The sequence below is a fragment of the Telopea speciosissima genome, chromosome 5, assembly GCF_018873765.1.
Source record: "Telopea speciosissima isolate NSW1024214 ecotype Mountain lineage chromosome 5, Tspe_v1, whole genome shotgun sequence".
Taxonomy (NCBI): domain Eukaryota; kingdom Viridiplantae; phylum Streptophyta; class Magnoliopsida; order Proteales; family Proteaceae; genus Telopea; species Telopea speciosissima.
The window spans coordinates 21704990-21719620 of NC_057920.1; the positions used below are offsets into that span (position 1 = coordinate 21704990).

At 37.9% G+C, this 14631-nt stretch overlaps 1 protein-coding gene and 1 long non-coding RNA gene across 3 annotated transcripts in view; one reads left to right on the forward strand and one right to left on the reverse strand.

The window, feature by feature from the left end:
- Nucleotides 1–14631, forward strand: part of LOC122662661 (protein LAZ1-like) — a 68503-nt gene that overhangs the window by 33477 nt on the left and 20395 nt on the right. The gene's annotated exons all lie outside the window — the stretch shown is intronic.
- Nucleotides 7978–14126, reverse strand: LOC122662662. The gene is made up of 3 exons (XR_006333069.1): nucleotides 13978–14126; nucleotides 13351–13354; nucleotides 7978–7990 (listed from the first exon to the last, which is right to left on the reverse strand). It is a non-coding gene; the product is annotated as an uncharacterized LOC122662662 (long non-coding RNA).

Sequence of the window (14631 nt, forward strand, 5' to 3'; positions counted from 1 at the left end):
AAAGAAAGAAGAAATTACATAATAAGGGAACTAGATAAGGTCCAGTTCCTATAGTACCCCTAGGACATATTCTAATAACTCTAATAGAAAGCTTCTACCCTAATGCTGCCAAAGTTTAGTTTCTATTTTCATATTTAGAAAGTAAGCTTTAAGTTTCTATTTCCTTAAGTTTCTAATTTCAGTTTGTTTCTATTTTTATTTTGTTCTCTAGAAGTTTCTATTTTGATGTACGGCAGCTAGATTTTATAGGAAGCTTCTATTTCATAGGTTTTATGAATTAGTAGTTTCCTTTTCTAGATTTATTTAGTTTCTTAATTAGATTGGGACTGGGTTACTTTGTAATTGAGTTATTATGAATAAGAGTATGAAGCTGAGCAGAGAACATGGTATAAAATCTCGCGAAATATCGGCGATATATCGCGATATTTCGTGAATCTCGACATGACGAGATACGAAACAAGGTCGAAATAAAAAAGTACAATAACTCGTCGATATATCGAGATATTTCGACGATATATCGTGGAACTCACGATATATCGCGAGATATCACGATATATCGCGAGATATTGTAAAGTGACAATAGTGTCACATTCAAAATCCTTATAAATTGCATATTTCGCAGCTCTTGGTCGATATTTCGACCGAGAGCTGCTGAAAATGAAATTTTCTCTCTTCTTCCTCCCTTCCAAGCCTCATTGAAGCTCCTTGTCGCCGGGAAGGCGTCGGAGGGTCATCTAAGCTCATCATCCAAGCCTAATTTCATTATTTAAGGTAAATTATATTTCTCTAAAACAATTTTTTTAAAAAACTTTGTACAAATGTTGTTGGATGTTGATGATATTAATATATGTTAGACACCGGAGGCCGATCTACAGCCTCACGGTGTCGAAATTTTTTCCCATATGTATTTTTTTATTTTTTTCTGGTTTTAAAAATTCATTTTCCTACAACTAAAATAGGAAATAATTAGGGTAATATGACTTAGATGGTAATGAATTAAATATATGTTAGACACCAATGGCCGATCTACGGCTTCAAGTGTCGGATTTATTTTTCTGCTCTTAAATAATTCTTTTAATTTTCGAAAATTAAGAAAAATATATAAAAATTAAAAAACAGAAATAAATAAGGAAAAATATGAGTTTTAAGTTTAAAAAATAATGAAAAAATATGAAAGTTATTTCTATATGTTTTGAGATGCATTACATGTATATTATGTTTACTAATTCATAGTTTTGTTGTGTTAGGTCAATACTTATATTAACATTATATATAAAAATTGGTTTTAATTTTGTGAAAAATATAAGGGTTAGGGGAAAAATATTAAATAACTATACAAGTGTATTAGTAATCTAAAAGTGTCAATTGAAGTGCATCTACATTAAGTTTTTTAATTATTTGTGTTACTTACATTGCGAAAAGCAACTACTATTAGCAGTTTAGCACTTGTAATTTGTAACTTAAGTTGTGATTTCATTAATCTATGTGTATTTAACTATTTATACATTAAGGTCGGCGACCGTATGTCAATCAAGGGTGCAAGCCCAAAACACCAATTTGAATTCACATTTTTACAATTTTATGGTTTAAATGTGTTTATTAAGCTTAAATAAGGCTGTCCATGAAGTTTCAGGCCTAAATATGGCCAAATACCCCGAGATGGACCCCGAAATATTGCAGAAAAATGCAATATTTGGGAATATTCAGCGATATCTCGGATATTTCGGATATCTCGGTAGGCCGAGATACCGATATATCGCGAGATATAGTACTATGAGCAGAGAAGGACAAAGATTGAAGAGAAAAAATTACGGTTGAAGCTGTGAGGTGCGGCAACGGTGAGAGACCGTGGGTGAGAAGCCCTGGGTGAGAGGATGATGGGCTGAGAGAACTGATCCTATCTCCCACCTTCCGTATCCCTTTCTTCTTCTTTTTCTTATCCTTTTGTGTTCTCCTTCATATGTGAACAGAAAATTAGCAACAAAAAAAAGAGTTTCAGTTTTGTTCCTTGTATTGTATTGATCCTGCTGCAATCGATCTCCCGCTGGTTTCCCTGGTTCGAGGTCGACTTTTGCATTACAAAGCGTTGGAAAAAAAAGGACATACTCCTCCTAACCTCAAGCTATAGGAGAAGTCATATACTGACTAGGATTTTTTAAAATTGACACCTAAAAATGGCTACCTAATTACCCAAAGGCTGTGATTAAAACAACCAACAGTGATCTAGAACAGCAGGCCAGTCAATAACCCTCAAATAGAGCAATATCAGCAACCTGGTCAAGGGTGATCAGATCTGGTTGCAACTCTGGTCACAAGGCATTTTAGATGTATGGAATGGGTTGCCAAAATTATAAGTGAATCTAACGTTTAGATTGGTATATTTTAAGGGGTTATGAAAATAGAAAGTGGCTAAAATTTAGAAACGTAAGGTTAGAGACAACAGAAAACTGAATCTAAAGTGAAGAAATGGCAAATGAAAACAAAATATGAAGTGGGGAATGGAATTAGTAACTGATGAGACAAAATAGTCAGTGTAAAATAGAAACTAGTAGGACAGAATTAGAAACCAAATCAATAATGTGCTGCCGCGGGTCTTCTAGAAGGCTATGTAGTCGGATTGATCCGACTGCCTTTAGGGTCTACTGCAGTCTAAGGGTCTGTCCAAACTTAAGAAGAAACTCAAATAACAGTTAGTGGACAGAACAGTATTTAAGAGAGCAAACCAAAGAAGAAACCGTATGCACAAGACTGAAAATAGATCTTGACCTTTAATGGAAGAAGAAAAAGAAGATATAAGATAGAAGATAGTATATAGAAGGATATGATCTATGCTTCCTTCCTAGAACTTGATTATCATTTCACCAGTCCAACTTGGCATCCCACCAAGCGCTTCACTGCATCTCACAGAAAAAGAGTTTTGAATCTCACAGAAATCAGCAGGCATAAGCTTAACAAATTTTTCAAATCGTTCGGAGCAGTGTGATCCCCTATTCTTTATTTATAACTTCAATTAAATATGCAAAATAGGAAACCCCATGTGTGGAAGGAGGAATCCCTTACAACCTAAGTTTTCCACATAATAGAAACTCTTCTAGAACTTAACAAAACAGAAACTATGGCTGGATTGAAGCATATCTATCCAACTCTTCTGAAAACACTACTAAATTAAAGAATACAACTTAATAAAATAGAAACTAACACTGCTCTCATATAGGCCTTAAATCCCTCATATTTGGGCTTAGAATTGGCCCAATACATTAGAAAATCCAAAAATAGTCAAACCACGACCCATATAACCCATTGGGCACTCAAAATTAAGGCTATCGTTACATTCTTGGCCCAGTTTGACTGATGGCCTGATTTGCTGTTGGCGTTCTTGTTTTTCTGAATTGCATCACCTAACAGGTCTGTGTTTGAAATAACCGTCCTTAACGGACCCCATAATCTGGTTCTTCAGGTCTATGTTTGAAATTTTGGTCGGGATGACTGAATTTTATCAAAATTTTTTTGGTATCGATAGAGGTCGAAACGAAACCAGGTGCGATACCCGGGTCTTACCAAGTTTCAGTCTATCAGTATTGTTTCGATCAAATCCTTCGTATTACTGCCTGATTTTGACCAAAATTTCACAGTTTCAGTGAAATTTCGACCATGTTTTGGGTTTCGGTATCGTTTTGCTAGTTTCAGCATTTTTTACTCCAAGAAGGAAACTTCCTAGTCACTCCCATATCTTTGTAATGAACCATGTATAACATTTGACAGTTATGACATGGTTTTCTAATTTTATGTATTCATTCCTCATCATAGTTCTAAATCTCACTGAGATCTCAAATATCTCAAGAATCTTGAGCTCCTCGAGATGAGATTACATATGAAACTTAAAACCTGCAGTGTTTCGAAAATTTCGGCAAATTCTCGAAAATTTTGGATATCTCGACCTACTTGAGAAGAAACTACTCTTGTTTCTTCTCGAACACTATGATTTGGCATTCATATATCATGCAGACAGAAGACAGTGCACATCGGTTCCATCGGACCATGAGTGGACTTGATCCAGCATGTCATAGTCAAGGTTTAAAGTATCGGTATCAGGTATTGTATTGGAAGGGTGATTTTAAGAGACATATCGTATCGTATCAGAGATACGTACCGTACGCTATAGATACACATGGAAATGCTCAATATACGCATGGAAATACACTTTTGGAGTAAAAAACAATATAAATAAGCAATATATAACATGTATCATGCATAAACACTAAAATGGAGAACAGTGTATAATGAGACAAGAAACTTGCATTGATTTCAGTACAAAACCTTGCAAAATGATCAAGTTTGATGCATCAACTAACTTCTTTTTACCTAAATCTATCAATTTATGGCACAAAATAGGATTCAAAACCATGATTTAAATTTTAAACACAAAGATCATGTTTTTCTGAAACCTACCTGTATCTGTAAAATCTCCTTTTTCTATGAAAACTCCTTCAATCTCTGATCTCAAAACAAAAAAAATCATAGTCTGATAGTCACATGGGCCTTTAATGGCCATATCAACATGTATTGGTCTGTATCGGACCATATCGGCCGATACATACCGATACTCTCACAAAACCCTTTAATGTACGTATCGGATCTGTCTATCGAATCATATCGGGCCATATCGGTCGATACAATACAATACCAACCGAGACACAATTTTCCATAAAAAAAAAAATGTATCGGTATGTATCATATCGGTACCGACCGATACTGATGCAGCACCAGGTGCCCACATCCAAAGGAAGAAGAAGAAGCAACCCTGAAATTAGGGCTTAGTTTGGGAGCCGTAGCTTAGGTTTGCATTTTAGTATTTTCCATACTTAGTTTTTATTTCAGCTTATTTGTAAACTTAAATTGGATCAGTTTAAACCATGGTTCAATTTAAGTGATTTAATTAAGTCATTTATTTTAAGTAGTTAGGGACAATTAGCTCTTTTTTGTTTTAAGTTTTAAATTGTTTTATTAGGTCCCCACCCCTCCACGATTTAGTGAGGGAGTGTTTTGCTTAGACTAGGATTTTGGCCATTGGCCTTTAATTATAAATATTAAATTTCGTGGGAGGCTCCCCCATAGTAGATTAATTAAAAAAAAAAAAACAGAACTTGTGCTGCTGCCATTTTTGCTGTTGCTGCTCCTTGTGAGTGTTTGCCTTGTGGTTCTATCAAGGAAGAAAGGGTAGGTGGATTTCCTACGACTCCTTGCACCGTGACGGCCGGGAGGATCCCTAAGTTTGAAGGTGGTTCTATCCTTCTAAGTTCTCAGCTGCTGCCATTGAAGAACCTGCAATTCCAGTGAGTATTTAATATTTTCAGTCATTCCCTTCTCCTAATCCTCTACAGCCTACCCTACAGCCTCCCTTTTATGTTATTTGAATTCCTAAACCCCAGCCTCATCTATAACCTGTCCAGCCCAATTCCCTCCATCAATCTCATGATCTCGTCCAAACTTCATCCACAGCAGCCTTACCCCCTCCCCTACACTCGACAGTAACTCCTGCCCATCCTTACATTAAACCCTAGAATTCCCCTCATCTCCATTAAAACCTAAAACCTGCCCAGACCTAACCAGCCATTAAAACCCCCCCATATTTGGATCGAACATCCCTCTCCCTATTGGGAAACTCGACCTAAACCCTAGACCAAACCCTCCACTATAAACCCTAAAACTCATCACTGGCTCTTTTTCCCAAAACCTGAAACCCTAACCCTAAATTTCTGATTTTTATTTTTTTTATTTAAACATCATCAAACCTATACCATTAGTTTCCCCTAGACCTGCCTAGCTTTATCATCTATCACACTCACCTATTATTCTAGCCTAAATCCTAGAAATTGACCTAAACTTCAATTCTGCCCTGCTGCAACTGCAGAACCAGCAGCCCCTTGGCTCCTTTACCATTAGATCCTGGATGTTTGGCCTCTAGTAGGTCCTTTACCTATCTAGAGCTACATTAAGTGGTATCAGAGCTCATGACTGACCCCATGGCTGCAATGCTCGAGATGTTCCAGAAGCTTGTTGCTGAACAAAGGGCTGCAACTGAAGCCCAGAAGGCTACAGTTGATGCAATCATGGCTAGATTGCAACAACTGGAAGAACAAAGAGTCACCCCTGGCAGAGACAGCAACGTACCCATAGATGAAGACAGTTACCAGCTCAATTCGGTGGTACAAAGGCTACCTGACAGAGATGGGGATCCCAGAGATAATTACAGGGGTCACAGAGATGGATCCAAAGATCACAAGGATAGACTCAGAGATGTCAGAGACCATTACAGAGATCGTCGGGACAGAACTAGAGGTACCCGTGAGCCTTCCCAAGAATACAGAGATCGACAGAGAGGCTACAGAGACAGAAATAGAGAAGACCGGGACAGAAATAGAGGTCGCCAACCTACTTTTGAGGGGTACATGAGATCCTACTTCACTGGAGACCAAGGTCTTAATCGGCACCACACTGACAATCAGAAGGTGAAGCTTGAACTGAAAGAATTCAATGGTGATCATGACCCTCAGGTATTTTATGATTGGCTTGCTGCCCTGGACGATTATTTTGACTGGTATGATTTGTTTGAAGAGAGGAAGATGAAGCTAGTCCTTACTAAACTTGTTGGACCAGCACGTGAGTAGTGGAGGACCACTGAAAGGGAGATGAACTTTGACAGGATTGCACCCCGCACTTGGGAGGACATGAAATACAACCTGAGTAAGAAGTACTTGCCAAGGCACTTTAGGTCTCAGTTACAGGATCAATTCAACTCCCTACGCCAAGGGACCATGACTGTATCTGAGTACATGAAGAAATTTGATGCACTTTCTTCTCGCACTAGCATTAGAGAGGAGGGCATCCAGATGCTTTCACGATTCAAATTGGGTTTGACAAGTGAGATAAACAGAGCAATTGGTGTGGTCGAAGTTACAGACATCCGGGATTGCTTTGAGAAGGCCTTGAAGGCAGAGGAGCTACTAGCTTCAAGTAAACAGCTGGGTTCTTCTTCCAAGCCGAGCTACACCGGCGCTAGCACCTCACGACAAGGTCCCTCTATAGGCAGCACCTTTCGTTCTACTGCTCGTCCACGTGTTGATGATAACGGCAAAGCTCCTATGGGACGTAATGAACCCGTCACTTGTTTCTACTGTCAAGAAAAGGGACATATTGCTAAGGACTGCCCACACAAGAAGAAGACCATCAATGAGGCTGAAAAGGAAGAAGCTCACAATGATGATGAAGAAAAGGGCCTAGATGCTTATCCTACCGATGATGATGATGATGTGGCTGATTACTACGAAGGTTTGGGTAATGATACAAGAGGCATTCATGTGATGATTCAAGGGGCTGCTACCCAGCCATAAGTCCAGCCTTCCCCGCCCATCAAAGAGCTGCTGCCCGCCTACAAGTTCGAGCCACCTGCTGAAGATGAACTTAAGAAGCTTGACCCTGATTTGAATGACCATTCCATGACCTCCAGCCATTCATCGGAGATGAATGTTTTCAAGTCGGGGAGAGCTGATGCAGCACCAAGTGCCCACACCCGAAGGAAGAAGAAGCAGCCCTGAAATTAGGGCTTAGTTTGGGAGCCGAAGCTTAGGTTTGCATTTTAGTATTTTCCTTAGTTTTTATTTCAGCTTATTTGTAAACTTAAATTGGACCGGTTCAAACTATGGTTCAATTTAAGTGATTTAATCAAGTCTTTTATTTTAAGTTGTTACGGACAATTAGGTCTTTTTTGTTTTAAGTTTTAAGTTGTTTTATTAGGTCCCCACCCCTCCGCAATTTAGTGAGGGAGTGTTTTGCTTAGACTAGGATTTTGGCCATCGGCCTTTTATTATAAATATTAAATTTCGTGGGAGGCTCCCCACCATAGTTGATTAATTAAAAAAAAAAAACAGAACTTGTGCTGCCGCCATTGTTGCTGCTGCTGCTGCTCCTTGTGAGTGTTTGCCTTGTGGTTCTATCAAGGAAGAAAGGGTAGGTGGATTTCCTATGACTCCTTGCGCCGTGACGGCCGGGAGGAGCCCTAAGTTTGAAGGTGGTTCTATTCTTCTAAGTTCTCAGCTGCTGCCATTGAAGAACCTGCAATTCCAGTGAGTATTTAATATTTTCAGTCATTCCCTTCTTCTTCTAATCCTCTACAGCCTACCCTGCAGCCCCCCTTTTACGTTATTTGAATTCCTAAACCCTAGCCTCATCTATAACCTGTCCAGCCCAATCCCCTCCATCAATCTCATCCAAACTTCATCCACATCAGCCTTACCCCTTCCCCTACACTCTATAGTAACCCCTGCCCATCCTTACATTAAACCCTAGAATCCCCCTCACCTCCACTAAAACCTAAAACAACCTAAAACCTGCCCAGACCTAACCAGCCATTAAAAACCCCCCATATTTGGATCGAACATCCCTCTCCCTATTTGGGAAACTCGACCTAAACCCTAGACCAAACCCTCCACCATAAACCCTAAAACTCATAACTTTCTCTTTTCCCAAAACCCAAAACCCTAACCCTAAATTTCTGAATTTTATTTTTTTTATTTAAACATCATCAAACCTATACCATTAGCTTCCCCTAGACCTGCCTAGCTTTATCATCTAATGCACTCGCCTATTATTCTAGCCTAAACCCTAGAAATTGACCTAAACTTCAATTCTGCCCTACTGCAACTGCAGAACCAGCAGCCCCTTGGCTCCTTTATCATTAGATCCTGAATATTTGGCCTCTAGTAGGTCCTATGCCTATCTAGAGCTACATTAGATTACCGATACGTATCGGTCCATATTGTATCGTATCGGTCGATACTTTAAACCATGGTCATAGTTCATATCAATAGGCAGTCTGTAACATCCCCAAATCCGTCCAAGAGTTTGCTCGTTAACAGTCCACAAGATCATACGTCTTAGGGAGTGTGACCCAGAGTGAACCCGACTATGAGTCATCACGTAGTCTCAAAACATAATTGCAGCGGAAGTCTATCCATATCCATTCAATTACATGATTAAATTCTAGTTTCTAATAGTGCTGAAAGTTTAACTAACTATTACATGGTCTCAAAACTCAAATTAATCAAAATTACATGTCCTTTAAAGTTCAAGTCTAAAACAGAATTTAAATAAACTTAAAAAATCAATCATAATGTATGTCCCTATCACAACCATAAGCTCCGTCCTCTTGGTTCTCCGCACAAGTCTGACCAATATCTACGGTCTTCTCATATGAAACATGGTTGGGGGGTAAGCTTTGGGAACAAATTTAACGAGATAACATCCAAACCTCATACGAATATTTTAAAAGACATGCACCATAACAAAGTTGGAAAATATATACATAACATTAGGATTACGCATCCCTATAACAGATTTCATGAAAACAGCAACATAGCATATTCATAACCAAGCACAAACATCATGCTTACACCTGGCCAAAAGCATAACCACGATATCCTAGTTCAAATATGAGCATGCACATGAATGTAACCACAAACATCTGCCTTTGTTGGAATATGTAATCCAGAATACCATGGGGGTATTCTGGTCTTTTTGAGATAATTTTATTCTTCTTATATTATTAAGTTTATGTCGGCTATATGGGTTTTAGTCTCACATCACCTAGTTTAGTCACTTTGTAATTTCCCCTCTATTTATCAATTAAATAATTCAAGAATTACAACTTCCATCTTCTGTTCTCTCTTTTCTCCTCTCTAAGGTTACTGGTTACAGGTCCTAGGTTTTCTACATGGTATCAGAGCTAGGCAACTAGTGACTAATTCTCTCCAAGATTGCCGGTTTGAGAGTCGTGTCAGGTTCTCCGATATATGGAGAAACCCTAGTTCATAAAAGGAGAACTAGGGTTTCGTTTCTGTTTCGTTTTGGTTTCTTCTTCTGGTTGTTTCAGCACCGCAGGCTATCATTCTTGGTCTGCATCTATTGCTACTGCTATCGACATGTTATTACCGCTACTATAATTATCAAGTGCTATTATGCCTTTTTTTGCCGCTGGAATTGACTCTAAAGGAGTTGATTGCAGAATATGGTAGAGTGGATGCCCTGCTGCTACTGCGATACCCATTGTTTGAAGCATTTTTTATGGAGTCCCTATGATCAAGCTGCTACCGCTAGATTCAGTTGCAGGTTTTTTCTTCTCCATCTTGCAGGGATTTCCAAACTCGATTTTGTCTTCCAGGTTTCAGATCTGGTTTTTTTAAGAACAGACATCAATTTGCTGAATTGATCTGTTGGAACTCTCGTTTTTGCTGCATCAAATTTGTTCGAATCTGCTTTCATCATTCCCTGCCTTGGTCCACGATTCTTTAAAGTCCTTCCCAAGTATCGTTCCTACAATCAACCTCAAAGAGAAGATGCTGTTTCAGCCTCTGGTTCTACACCTCTGGCTGCCACTGCTAGGGTTCTGGTATTTCGTGGTTTGAAGGATGGAGTCGATGGCTGCTACTGATGATCTGCTTCTACCAATATGATTTTTTCTGAACTAGGGATGATATGCTGATCGAACTCGTCATTGTCGCTGCTGCTGTGTGGTTCGATTGGTTCAATTGATGGATTTGAAGGTGTCTTCTTGGTATCGTGGTATTTCTGTTGGAATCGTAATAGAATTCTTCATTGCTTCCTCTAATGTGATCGAGTTCTTCGCTGCTTTCTTTGATTCGATCAAGTCTTGAGGTTGAAGATGGTACTGTTGGTTAATTCCTTATTTCAAGTTCTGATTCTTCGTTGCTTCTTCTTTTATTCACTTTTGTCCTTATTTTATTTCCCCTTTCAAGTTTATCCCTAGTTAATAATTGGTAATTCCTTTTATATCCTTTTCTTTAATCTATCAAGTAACCCTCCTCTGGTTGGTAATTACAGCTATGCCATTCCTTTTTCAACTTTGTGTTATTTACCATTTTGCCATTCCCTATTTATCTACCCAATTGACCCTTGAAAATTCTGGTTTATTACTAGTTTACCCTTTGGCTTGGATTGTATTTAAAAGTGGATTTCCACCAAATTACAGTCATGCCATCCTTTTTTTCCAACACCGTTCCCTTTCAATAATTCTAATTCCCTTCATATCCCATACCTTTGGTATTTACCCATAGCACCTTTGGACACTTCTGGTAAATTACAATTTTACCATTCCTTCCTTTTTAATTACCCTTAGCACCTCTTGGAAAATTCTGGAATATTATGTTTTTGCCCTATCTCTTACATCATCTCTGTTATGTCCACATGTACTACACGTGAGGGGGGGATTATGTACAATACACCTGCAGACATTGCAGAACGCAGAACTTGCAGGAACATTGGTGCAAAACATAGAAGATCAGTTTTCTCCACCATTGCCATTGGGTATCCTTCGTTATTGGGTTGAGTTTGCCGTAAGGGGGAGATTGAAGTATTGAAGAGTATTGAAGATATTTGGTTGTTGCCTATTTGAGGACTTTCAGTTGGGTTGATACAGTTTTTTCCACGCTCGATTCGGTTTGTTTACGCACGCTTCTAGTTATTTCACTTCAAGATTCTATGTCACTATGACAATCTGAGATTCATCACTGGATAGCTATTGAAGATCGTTGAAAGCTGCCTTTTTGGAAGACATTCCAGTCCCGGTTTGCTGATCATGTCTTTCCAAGTTTTGAAGATCTATTTTTTCAAGTTCTTGAAGGTTTATTTGTGAGTTGCATTCATATGTCAAGCTGGATTCTACTGCAACTTAGTTTTTCCCATTTTGTTCAAATTGGGCATTAATACCTTGTATGTGCCAACTTGAGGGGGAGTGTTAGCATCATTATGGAGTTCTTTTTTTATTTAGTTCAAGCTGGATTTTTCTTCTTCTCTTATTTGTATAATCCAGCTTGAGGGGGAGTGTTGGAATATGTAATCCAGAATACCATGGAGGTATTCTGGTCTTTTTGGGATAATTTTATTCTTCTTATATTGTTAAGTTTATGTCGGCTATGTGGGTTTTAGTCCCACATCGCCTAGTTTAGTCACTTTGTAATTTCCCCTCTATTATAAATAGAGGGGCTTACCTATCAATTAAATAATTCAAGAATTACAACTTCCATCTTCTGTTCTCTCTTTTCTCCTCTCTAAGGTTACTGGTTACAGGTCCTAGGTTTTCTACAGCCTTGCATCGTACTACAAGTGCAGCTCACTCACCAAAACTGAGGACAAGAAGTATGCCCCGTACCGTACTACGGGCCCACCTTCTCAATCACAATTTAATACATCTGCCTTGCCGTACTACAAATGCAACTCACTCACCAAAGGTGAGGACAAGAAGTATGCCCTGTGCCATACTACAGGCTCACCTTCTCAATCACAATTAAATAATCATAAACATCCATACATCCATAAGCACGCAAGGATTTACCATGCTTCTAGAATCATGAAGAATATCATCATAACATCCTTCTCACCATATCTCATGCTACTATGCCTTTAAATCAATGAATTTTCAACATAGTTTTTTCAAATAAATCTTTTAACACATGCTTGAAAAATCATAATTTTAGAACAAGGGAGGAGGATATTTTAATACAAAATAAGCACGAGGTAATAGATGTTAACTCACTGATTTGATGCCATTGAAGTCCCCAATCGAATTCCCCAGAACCCAGAATTTTTTTTCTTCCAAAATTGAAGAAAATTTGATAGTACTTCAATGAATTCTCCAATGATTCTTCAAAATCCTTCAAAGGTACTCCTATAATCCTTCAATTGAATGAAAAACCCTTCGATTATACCCTCAATTGACGAAGAAAAGTCCAATCTTTGATGAAAATCAAGTATTTGAAGAAGATCCTTCTCTTTCTCCCTATCTCTCTCTCTCTCTTCACGATTTGTTTCACTCCCTTATCTCTCCCCCTCTTTCCTATTACAACTCAATCGCACACACTCTCTCTCTCTCTTTGTTTCCTTCTCTCTCTAAATCTCTTTATTTTCTCTCTCCTACTCACCACAAATCTCTAATTCCCTTTGACCTCTAATTCTTTTCCCTTTAATTTTTCTTTTTCTTCTTTTCTAGATTTACCTCACTGTTTGGAGTCTCTCCCAATTTCTAATTTATTTGCTTATTTCCTTCTATTTTAATTCATCACTTTTAAATCCCCTCAATCCCCAGGATTTTAGATACTTTCCTATTTTTTCTCAACTTCTAAAATATCTCTTTGACAAGGATTCTCCCCCTCCATATGTGTACTCCCCTTTTTAAATTTGAAATTTGTTAATCAAGAGGGGCCCACCTATGACTAGGATTTAAAAGTACAACAACTTAAATAAAAACTTCCTTAATACAAATATAGGGTCTTGAACCACTGACCTCATTGTTCACTGTACTTTGTAGTTTTTACTTTAAGTCCTTGACTATTTCTTAAATAATTATTCAATATTATGTGTCTTTATCCATTATTGCATAATTTATTTGTTTTATTTTCCCATTATGTCTCATAGCACTCAAACATTGTGTATAGGCAAATATTACATAAGGATTCGACATTTACTGCCAACCAAGGGTGCAAATCCAAAGCACAAAATTGGGTGTCTTTTTTTTACACTTTGAAGATTTAAATATGATTATTAAGCCTAAAACAAGCTTCTCTTAAAGTTTTGGAGCCAACTATGGCCATTTGCCCACCGAAACCTCAACCCGATACAACAAAAAAAAACCATTGTCTCGCCGAGATCTCGCCATCTCGAGAATCTCAACCTGGTCGAAACCACAGAACTAAATCTCAGTTTCGACTGAGATATCTCGGTTTCGCAAGAAACCGAGACAAGATGGTCATCGACTTTAAAAAGTTCCGTGTTTCAACCCAACTCGACCATATTTCGCCAGGTTTAACCTAAATACCTATATAAGTGTCAACTATCCCCATCAAAACTTGAGGAAGCCTGGCTGGAAACCAGGATAGGCACTTATTTATGCCAGAAACCAGGCCAGACACTTATTTATGCCCAATATCATTTAGGTAATTGATTCATTTACTTAAGATAATATTCATAAATAAGCAAATACCCTCCCCCTATTTGAATCCAATAAAAATAGTTAAAAAATAAAATTCCAAAAGGATAAAAAGTTAACCCCCCAGTTCAAGAACAAAAATTGAATTTTTAAGGGTAGGTGAAATTTTCAACTTTCTAATGCTGGGGTTTTTCTCAAATCTAAAAATTTCATAAATATGGTAAAACATTACTAAAACCAAAAGTGCGGTAAAATATTTATTTGTTTTAATGCCTGAAAAAACATTTTCATTCAGAGTGATTTTAAACAGCATTTGCGCACACCAAATTAAGTTTGACTGGAACAAATCCAAGATTTCTTAAATTTGATATTGAAGGAGTTATGTTCCGGTGAAATTAATTTGGTGTGCACGAATGTTGTTTAAAATCGCTCTGAAAGAAAATATTTTTTCAAACATCAAAACAAATAAATATTTTACCGCACTTTTGATTTTTAGCAAAGTTTTACCATATTGAGATTTATGAAATATTTAGATTTGAGAATAACCCCAGCATTAGAAAGTTGAAAATTTCACCTACCGCCGAAAATCTAGTTTTTCTTCTTTAATTGGGGGGTTGACTTTTTATCCTTTTGGA